The sequence below is a fragment of the Ischnura elegans genome, chromosome 6 (assembly GCF_921293095.1).
Source record: "Ischnura elegans chromosome 6, ioIscEleg1.1, whole genome shotgun sequence".
Lineage (NCBI taxonomy): Eukaryota > Metazoa > Arthropoda > Insecta > Odonata > Coenagrionidae > Ischnura > Ischnura elegans.
Genome location: NC_060251.1, coordinates 9,895,429 through 9,906,907, shown reverse-complemented (window position 1 = coordinate 9,906,907; position 11,479 = coordinate 9,895,429). Strand labels below are relative to the sequence as shown.

The 11,479-nt window shown below is 35.9% G+C and overlaps 1 long non-coding RNA gene across 1 annotated transcript; it reads left to right on the top strand.

The window, feature by feature from the left end:
* Positions 1–419: 419 nt before the first annotated feature.
* Positions 420–3,429, top strand: LOC124160647. Its single transcript, XR_006865215.1, has 2 exons — positions 420–666; positions 1,505–3,429. It is a non-coding gene; the product is annotated as an uncharacterized LOC124160647 (long non-coding RNA).
* Positions 3,430–11,479: the final 8,050 nt, after the last annotated feature.

Here is an 11,479-nt window from a genome sequence, read left to right as displayed (position 1 = left end):
CTGATGGCAAATAATTCAGCTAACATGACTACATACACTCTATTCGGACGTCGAAACGTAGACATTGATGGAAAAACTGTACCGGTGGGATACCCGAGAGAATTTTATCTTGATTAAGTTTGTAATCAGAGAATTAAATTATAACGCTCTAGTAAATACCAGGCTAAACTACGGTGTATTTAGTTGGGGTACAGCTTATAAAAATTCCATAAGATCCATTGTTGTTCTGCAAAAAAGACTTAGGGCCGTATTTTTAAACAATACTCTTATCGCCGGAGTGGGATGAGAAAGAGTTGTATCTCCACCTACTATTCGCAGTCAAGAACGTTCCTACAGCAACACCAAACTCTTCCTCTTCGAAGTAGTGGGTGTTGAGTTGATCGCTGAAATTCTCATATCTACGTCATGCTTTGTGTGACGTTTGCTGCCCACAGTTCATTGCGGCAGGAACGCATCAACAAAAAGAAGATCGCTTTTATTAATAAAACTGGAGGACAACAAGATGGACAGGCGTACAAGGGAAGAGACGAAGTTGTTGATTGGCGTCATAACTAGCGTCTGGAGGTGTTGGAAAGCAAGAAGACGGATGCATTATGGAAGGCGAAGAAGGCGAGAGCCTAGTTGAATGTGCAGGACGAATTTAATTCGAACGAATTTGTTCGGAAGGTAAGTATGTTTGTTTGGAAGTATGATGGTGATAAATGCATTGTCTGATAGTTGAAAAGATTTTTGTTTCAATGAACAATTAATTATGAAAAATGGTTGCTGACTGATCGCTAACTATTTATCAAAGTCATAATTTTAAAACTATCTATAAATTCGGAGACATTTTCATGAAGAGCCATTCTGCAATTGCGACTATCCATGCTCGGCAGTTCGCGAGACAACTTGCTCATTTTCAACAAAAATCTAACATAACTCGTGTAAGTCTGTTGGTAACATCGACGTAGCTCATTCTAGGTTCGTAGCTAGTTCATTGGTTTTGGGGTTTAAAAACCGGTGAAAAGCTATAACTTTTTTTAAAAATTCTTTGCTGAAATCCTCATAAAGTGCACTTTGGTGGTAGATTGCAAAAAACCTTCGTGATTATGTCGCGGCCAGAGATTTTCCACGAAACGTATTTCCCTTCATTTCCAATACAAGATTAGACGTGATTCGCGCCATGCGATACAAGTAAATCTTATTTTCCTGCGCCGAAATCAAAAGCTTCACAACAATAATTCCAAGTTAATGGAATGTTAATGGAATTATTATTGTGAAGCTTTTGGTTTCGGCTTGTAGCGGCGGGGTAGGGGTAACAATTAAAACGACTCCGCAATGGTGGCGGAGTTGCTGTAATTGTTATTTAGTGGCAAAGTAAATAAATTCGTGAATATACGTAGTGTACGTGTAGCATTATCAATTGTGGCTGTAGTGATGGATATTTATTTTTGGTTTGGTTACAAGTCCAGTGATATATTTTGTCGTAAATCTCAATGTAACGGATAATTTTTCTATCTCACAGCGTACCGCCAAGCAATTGAGGAAGAGTTGCGATAATATCAAGATGAGGAAACGGGAAGAGCTGGCGAATGAAAGGCAGGAGATGATGAAGAGTGGTGGCGGACCAATGACACCCACCAGTAAGGAAGATTTGCCACCAGAGATGGAAATAGCCTCGCCGTCCGTCTCCTACTCTCCGGCGAATGCTGGGGACTCTGATGCGTTGGCGGTCCCTAGCGTTTCCCCGGTGGGTAGGGATGGGACCTTGGATTGTTTGCTTCCTCTCAACATTTCTGAGATATCAGGCAAGTTGATTAAAAAAACGGGTACGTTCCTATCATTATTAAAGGGAATTCCTTAGTGTTGCACTGAGATTATTATCAAGTAAAATATTATCATGTTGCATCTGTCAGTCAAAAAATATAAAATGTGTACAGTACCATGATTGTGCTTAAAGGAATACAACTTCGTTAAAGAGAAATTGACCTGCATCATACTAGCCTTTGTGTATTGTGTGGTTATTTTTCTGTGACCTTTATAAAATGTCATTGCATATCCAATATAATCATCATGGTTGAAGTTAAGTTGAGTTACTTGATGCTATTTCCAGGAATTATGTCACATGATTTTCATTAATCAACGTTATACTTTCTTATTTTTCCTCTGAGTTAAATGACCACCATCGAGAGGAAGCATACACTCCGAGGATGCAATCTGCAGGGACTTCTTGCAGTACAAAAAGAGCATAATTAATCAGGGAAGCGGCCATTGAGAAGGAGATGGAGGCTAGGCTGGGACTCATGGCATCTTACAATGAAAAGTAGGATGCCATCCAGCGGATCCGGAAGAGGGAAGCGGAGATTGCTTGTGCTATTAAGGAGCAGGAACTTGCCAATGCCAAGGCTGCTGGAAACATCATCCATATGGAGGAGGAATTTAAGAAGTGTATCCAAGGCATACAGCTTCAAACAGAGGAGGCGAAGTTGAAGCGTGTGGTATTTGTTATGATATATTTTGCTTGGTGTTGCTTGTGCTTTCATTTTAAAATTCTCCATTATCTTGATGTTTTTAAAGTCATTAGCAAATGATTATCTGCCAAAGGTTATTCAGGGAAAATATATTCATTGCAATTACCTAATTTTAGGGATAATGAAAACAAAATAAATGTAGTTAGAAGTTTGATGCACGTTTCAGTTTGAGCCTCTGCAGAATAGGCAAATTAGTGATGGGAATTCAAACTTAAAATACTGGTACTAGCCTTAGGCTCAGTTTATGGAGGCTTTCAATTTTGAAACCCAGTGTGATAAAATTGAATCCATGCAATGCTCTCTGAAATGAATTATTACAAATGAAGATATTAAAAGCATGTGAATGATCATTGTGTTTGCATATGGATATTAAGGTATAATGCATGCTTTGAGAGACCTAATTATGCCTGTATTATTGCATGGAGTTTATATGTATCATATGCTTATATGCCACTTCTTTGCAAGCTTTCAGATACTCCTCTATGAATTCCTCCTCTTCCTTGACATTGGTCAGCTCCTGCTCCTGCTTCTCTCTCCTGGGCTGCTGGATACCTCGATGTCATGAAATATGCCATAACTCTGCTGCCTGCTTCTATGCCTTAACCTGAACCATTTCCTGTGGTGATGGTGCCCTCTCTGTAACTGGAATGATAACTTCTGCACCTGCATGGCTTTTCCCCGCCTTCATTACTCCTGCCTTTCATAAGCCATATCCCATCTCTTCCTCATCTAATTCTGCACATCCAACTAGCAATTTTGCCTTTTTTGCATTAGATTTTGCATCGTCTTCTTGCTATCGGAAATGTGTTTTGTGATTTTAATTTCAGTGCCAGCCAACAACTTTGTTCTTCCTTAGTAAATTTCTCTTGTTTTTGTAAATGTGTTTAATTTTCATTTAATAAAGCTAAATTCAATTGAATCTGTATAATGTTATTTAGCTGCATTTCCCAATCCCTATATATGTATATCTTTCTTTCAATCTTTTCAGGTAAAATGGTGACATAGGTAAAGGCAAGATGTAATGTAGTATGCATTCTTTTCATACAGTGAGTGGTCAACATCAAACGTGCAGTATGAGGTTCAAAATGAAGCAAATATTTTGGATAATTTTAACATGTTGGTGAAGGTAACACGAACTAATGGTTGGAAAAACTTTCGTTTAGCAAATTAAGTGAGTAATATTTATGTTAACGTGTAAGTTATTACTGCCTCCAGGTCAATCATTGCTGCTTTATCAATTTTATAGTTGCTTTCATGTAAAATTGTAAAAGACGTTTATTCATACCACCCATGAGTGAAAATAATTTAGTACTAATCAAGTAGTATGCTTGAACAATTCCACTAATTAGTCATTTCACTTCTTACTCAAGGCATTACTGCCTTTAAAGGATCAAAGTTTTTAAAAATTCCATTTTATATTTTAAGTAGTATCAGTCACATATATCAATCGTCACTGAATATGAAGGTTGATTGAGTATGCCTGCGGACTTGATTCTCCTACGTACTAGTGTTCCATTGCTGACATAGAATTCCTTATTTACATTCTTGATTACTTGATCCATGTTGTAAGATATTAATAGCCAATTCAGAATATGAATAACAGGGGTAGGCCTTCCATTACCTTACTCTGTAATTCCTTCCTTCTATCAGCCCTTCCATCAGACAGTCATGTTTCATTATCTGGCTGATTACCACTCCATTTTTTAATTAAAAGTGATTCTGCTAAGGTTAGTTCAAATATTTATAATTTTAAAATAGAACTGTTTAATTTTATTTATTTCTTGAAATTACATTGCTAAAATCCAATTTTTTGGCATAATTATTATTATCACCCATGCATTATTAATGATTATTTATGCATACCATTGTATGTATGTCCCTACAAATATGAAATGGGTACTTTGAAAGGGCCTAACATAATGAGATAGGGTATTAAATTAGGAGAATGAAGTACCCGTGACAAGAGATAACTCTACCTATCTTCATGTTGTTAACTGTATTTATACATTGTAAGGGACATGCAAAGGAAGTGGGAGTCTTGGGCAGGAAAGGAAAATGAAGGAACTACCTATATGGATTTTCATTGGAATAATATAATTTTATTCAAGACTAAACAAGACCCATTACAATGGAACAGTACAGTATGGAGGTGTGTTTCGGAAGAGCTTTATGTATCAGTTAGAAAAATACACTAAAGGGATAAGCAGAATCCCATTTATTAAGAAGTAGAATTACTCAGCAACCACGGTTTGCCTCAGCTTGATATTTTCAAACCATAATATGCCTTGAGATGAAGCTGCCAATTTCAACATAAGATACGTTGTGATAAACTTGGTAAATAAACATTTACATACCTTTACGTTTAATGAAAACCATATGATCTATTCCGGTTTCCGTAAAATTAGCCTAACTCTCCCACCGAACTCACAGTCGGAACATAGGTGCAGTCGATACCACCCAATACGTATACTCTAGGAAATCAACCTTTGTCATAAAAAGATGTCTTACATCTAGCAGTATTTTCCTCTGAAATTGGCAACTTATGTTTACATTTGTAACGAGGTATCAATGCCACCAGGTCATTACTGATGCTCTGTAACGGTTACCAAATATTTTGAACTCAATACCTTATAACACTTCCCCTCCAAATGGAAAATTTTCATTCGTACAATTTCCAAACTAAGGAGAAATCATACCTTAATTATTCTCAACACCGTCCCCTGAGCAACTCCGGGTAGATCGCCACAAACGAGATTTAATACTGTGTTACATAATCAAAGCGATAATATAAATCTTGCGTAAAAATACCACATACCTGGAATGACCCGGAGGCATAAAACCTAAAGGCAATTAGCAGTTTTAACATATACGGAATCGTCAGAACACGATTGCTTAAATGTTCACTCCATTCAGAGGGTAAAATAACGTCTGTTACGGTTCATATTGTGAAGCGATACCTCTGGAGAAATTCCTTTCTGAATAGTAGTACTCAATGATATTCTACCTATCCCTTAAGTGTATTCGTCCAACATAAATATACGACTCTTTCAACACATACCTTGAAAATTTAGCATCCATTTCATAACAACGGTTGTTTACTTACAGACTTAACGCTTTTTTCGTTCTTTTTATACGTTTCCTCATAACAGGCATATATTATGAAACAAATAAATATCATCACGTTAAAAAAGCGTAATTTTTATGGAATTTTGATCGCATACTGCAAAATGTGTCCGGAAAAAAATGACAAAATCCGGAGGTTAACAACGCATTCCGCCATATTAGGCCTTGAAACAGTTCCTACAATTTAGAAGGGTGGTCTGATCCATGCTCAAAATAGTAGGGAGAAATTCGGTAAGCTTGTAGATGGAGTTGATTCTACTAAGAAGGAGGTACGTTTAAAAAACGCTTGGAGGTTGATTTCCCCCTAGTAACGCGTCACACAGGAAGAGTCGTTCCTCTAGGAACGTCTTAAAATACGGCCCTTATTAGTGTAATTTTTAAAAAGAGCCGTCTTGAAAGTTCCTTTCCTTTATTTTGTAGTATAGGTTTGCTTCCCTTGAGACATCTTTTTATTTACGTCGATTTTTCATGAGAAGTGGAAATGCGGAGTTAATATTATACAACCGTCCTTCCTTCACTCTACGAAGATCACGTATTACTTTACCAAGACCTAACCTTACGCTGTATAAACGTTGTTTCTTGTCTATAGGCCCAAAAGTGTATAACCTATTGCCTGATTCATGTCTGAAAGCAAAAAATAATAACGCAATTGTGATAAATATGCTGTCCTGGTTGTTTAGAATGCAAAGTATGGAGGATATTTTTCTTTGATATAATACCATGTAATACATGTACGTACTTACTTCAATTCAAATACTGTGCCTAAAATGTTTCTATGTCAGCATGACCCTATGTAAATGATGGTAGCCATAAAAGAGGTTGTCCTTAATGGCTACCTAAAGTTACTCCTTTTTATGTAATTTATGTAATTATTTATGTTGCGTGCCGTATGAAGCTTTTGCTGGGCATCAGGGTGTAACACTGCCGCTACCTCGAGGAGAAGTTCGCCCTTGGCTGACGTAACAGTCGCTCTGGATATAATTAGAGGTCAGAGAGTCAATTCGTTCGAAGAACAAAACGATGGGAGCCGGAAGGAATCAATCCAATTGATGCACGTGGAACTCAACTCAAGTCCAAGGTTAGAAGGAAGACCTCACAGAAATAATAGGGTACATGCTAACAATCACCACAATCCACAAAATTATTGCTAAGCTATCGTGGTCAAAGATGCACGTCTAAAGTTTTAGACAAAATTAAAACCACAAGAGAAAATAGAAAATCTTTGATTTTAGATTTTTCAACGATTATATGCACCAGTTCAGTTTTTAAAAAATTCGGGTTTATTGCTGTGAGTAATGAACTTCAAACGCTCAGTTTTCCGTCGTTGGAATACCGGCAATGGGTTGATTGGGTTCGAAAGAAATAAATTCAAATCCAATATATTAAAGTGGAGCATAGAAAAGAATACACAAAGTGCTGACTGCGACATCCATAATTTTGGAAAGGCATCTTTTTCACGCACCACTCAGATCCATCCGGATAAATCTCACTGAGTTCGCCGACGACGTTCCCAGTTCAGTATGTAAAGTTCACGCGGCAGTACTTTCAAAAATGGATTGCATTCGAGGAAAAAAAAATTAAAACCAAATAATGAGCACAATATTTCATTCAAACACAAAAATTGAGATTTGAGGCATAGGTTGGTATAACTAATTAGTCTGTGGACTCTAATGGATAAAGACATGAATGTAGAGGTGTTAAAATAAATGAAAAAAGAAGATTAAAAGTGAAAAATTTTAATTTTTAAACTTAATTTCACTTGACGCTCGAAAACATCTCAATTGCGGTTGAATTAAAATTAAATTCGCATCCAACCACAGTTCAATCGTTCGAAGGGATTACTTATCGAGTTAATTCATTGTAATCGCAATAAAAGGCCCATCGTAGTGACAACGACGGCGGTAGACAGCAATATTGAGTGCCTATATACGGCGAAAGAGTAATCACCTCGTGTTCTATGAAAGTGGCAATTACGAATTTGATGTACAAATTTACCAAAAAATGGATGGTCGCCAAAGAAGTAGGCATAAGGTAGAATTTTTATAAGAATCCTGAATAAAAAGGGAAAAAAATTGTATAAAAACTTAACGAGTCTACGTCCGTAAATTACATAAATGATGAATGCATAAAGAGAAGAGATATGAGCAAATTGCATTAGAGTTCCTAATAAGTCACTGTTTTGAAGGGAGAATGGTTCCCCTGCTTTCCGCAGCGCCTTGGCGGTAGGTATGCAAAGCCTTTTAACAAATACGCGTCTGCCTAGTAAAGTGGCTTTTTGGCATTTTGCATTTTCCTTCGACATCGTTAGTTAATCTGGTGAAATAAACACTTTTATGGGAGGGCCTCTTTGAATATTCACATCTTTTCAATTTTCCAGGAATTCCATTCTGCGTCTCCTTCACCGATCGACGCTCCGATCCATAACAACCTCGTGAGAAGGAAAACACCATTTTTATGTCAAATGAACGAATGATTAAAGTTGAATTAATCCCCGGGTAAACAAGTCAAATAAACAGAGGGAATATGTATGTTAATTTCTGCTCAAACAATGAAAATAAAAATATATCTGGCACAACTATATTGGGAATAAGACGCACAATTATTACACAAAAGTAAAAGTATGTTAACTGCATAGTAAGAATATTAATAATAAAAAAGAAGAGTAAAATATTTAAAAAAAACATTCCCAGTTAATTGGTAATAAAACGAATATTAAGACGAATGCAAACTAATTGAATTCATTGGCGTAAGTGCTCACCGAGGTGATAATTAAAGTTTTTCTTTGAAAATAGACGAAGAATTTTTTTATAAATATTGGAAGGGAATTCCAGATATAACAACCAGAGATAAGAAAAGACTCAAAGATTTCACGGGGACAAGAAGGGCCAGTTCTAGTGGTTCCAGAATCAAAGGCTGATTTTGGTTTGAGCATTGAAAAAAGATGCGCTGGATTGTCAGTCTTAAAAAGAGTGAAAAGAAATGAACCAAGTAAATATTTCCCCCGAGAAGAGGCTCACGACGTCGAATCTGATGTGGATTGATGATGATTAAAGCTGGAAATTCATTAAAATTGCGTGATTGACCATAATTAGCAGCCCAAACTACCGGGCCGATCGAGCTGAGATTTTTTGTGGTAAAACTAAAAAAATATTCATCGGGAGAAAAAATCTGAAAATGCCAAAAAGTGCGATACTTTTCGAGATATATCGATCTACTTTAACATGGGCTCTTATGGAAAAAAAATAAATTCGCGATATGACCTACTTTAAATCGCCGCACGCGGACGACATCCAAATGGGAAACATTAGTTTTTTGGCCGATTTTTTTGGCATGGGTTAGAAGCTTCCAAGTCGAGCCGATTTCGAGATATCGATTTACACGCGTTCTTATGTGATTTCGATTTGACAGCTGGCGAACGAAACTTAAGCTATGTAGCTCGCGAAGATGTTGGCACAAGCCTAACTATTCGTTAGACTTTGGGTTTTCTTTTTTAATTAGGTATCGTAATAGTTAATGAATTATTTCATTTTGAAATTTTCCCAAATTATTTTTTTGGCTTCCCGGCGATCGCCGCCATTCCTCCCCGCCAAACGGCAAGTGGTCGGACTCGGTAAGAAAAACTCGCATCGCCTTATAGGAGGGAGCATGGCAGTAGACATTGGGAACTTGCATTGGGTATGTATACGGAGATTCTTAACCAAAGACCACGGTCCATTTTTCGAAATGCGTTTTTCTATTGTTTCCAAATTAATATCTGCTATCTCATGAATATGGATATGCATATGAATACAGGATGGGTAGGACCATTGGCTCTTAGGGTCCCCTATGCCGCCATTGAAAAAAGCAAATGAACATAACTCTGTTGGTGTTTAGGATAGACCAATGAAATTTGGCAAACGGGTACATCTTGGTATTCTCCATACAGCAATGTTTAAATGACTACTGTTGGTGAGTTAACGTCCGATATATATCGAATCTACGTTTTCTTGAATATTATCGAGGGCTAATAACTTTTTGGAATATCCATCGCTTGAGATGGTTGTGCCAGCATAACATGAAGAATGACATACTAATGGAATATAACCCAATAGAAATGCGTATTTCAGAGTACCGGTGTCAGTTTAATCGAATGTTCGATTCGATTATTTTACCAAATACGTAAATTGGCATAACTTGGTAAGTATATTTGTAAGGCCAACGAAATTTGGTAAACTGATGCATCTTGGTATTACTCACAACCTGTTGTGTAAATATGTTTGCTATGTAGTCACACAATCGATATATATCGAATCTGCGTTTTCTTAAAATATATCGAATTGCTATAATACATAGGATTTAACATCTACGGGCAAAGTTGAGAAGGAATATTATAGTGTAAGACCACAGAAGGTAATTTGAATAAGTACCTTTGCGCATTTTACTCAACAGGTGTCATTATAATCGAGAGTTCGATTCGATTATTATAGCAAATACGAATATTTGTATAACTTAATAAGTAATACTGTTAGACCAATGAAATTTAGTGAATTGATACATCTTGGTAATACACATAATGCATTGTGTAAATATGTTTACTATGTAGTCTTATATTCGATATATATCGAATCTGTGTTTTCTTAAAATATATCGAATTGCTATAATACATAGGATTTAACATCTACGGGCAAAGATGAGGAGGAATATTATAGCGTAAAACCACAGAAGGTTAATTAAATCAGTAGGATTGCGCATTTTACTGTACACGTGTCAGTATAATCGAAAATTCGATTCGATTATTATAGCAAATACGAATATTTGTATAACTTAATAAGTATTACTGTTAGACCAATGAAATTTAGTGAATTGATACATATTGGTATTACACATAATGCATTGTGTAAATATGTTTACTATGTTGTCTCATATTCGATATATATCGAATCTGCGTTTTCTTAAAATATATCGAATTGCTATAATACATAGGATTTAACATCTACTGGCAAAGTTGAGGAGGAATATTATAGTGTAAGACCACAGAAGGTAATTAAATCAGTAGCATTGCGCATTTTACTGTACAGGTGTCAGTATAATCGAAAATTCGATTCGATTATTATAGCAAATACGAATATTGGTATAACTTAATAAGTATTACAGTTATACCAATGAAATTTAGTGAATTGATACATATTGGTATTACACATAATGCATTGAGTAAATGTGTTTACTATGTTGTCTCATATTCGATATATATCGAATCTGCGTTTTCTTAAAATATATCGAATTGCTATAATACGAGGGATTTAACATCCACGGTCAAAGTTTAGGGAGAATATTATAGTGTAAGACCACACAAGGTTATTTGAATCAGTAGCATTGCGCATTTTACTGTACAGGTGTCGGTATTATCGAAATTTCGATTCGATTATTATACCAAATAAGTAAATTGGCAATTCTTGACATGTATTTATCGTAAACCAACCAAATTTGGTAAATAAGTACATTTTTGTATAATCCTCATGATGAAATTTGAGAATAGGTACTGTATGTAGTCTAAAATTCGATATATATCGAATCTTCGTTTTCTTAAAATACATCGAATTGCTAAATCACATAGGATTTAACACTCACGGGGAGAGTTGAGTAGGAAATATGTAGTGGATGAGCAAAGAATTGAATTTTTAACACTAGCAATGCACATTTCACTTTACAGGTGTAAGTTTAATCGAAAGTTCGATTCGATTATTATACCAAATAAGTATATTGGCATAACTTGATAAATATTTTTGTTACACCAACGAAATTTGGTAAATGAGTACATCTTGGTATTCCTCATGATGTACAGTGGGAATACGTAAGTTATGTAGTCT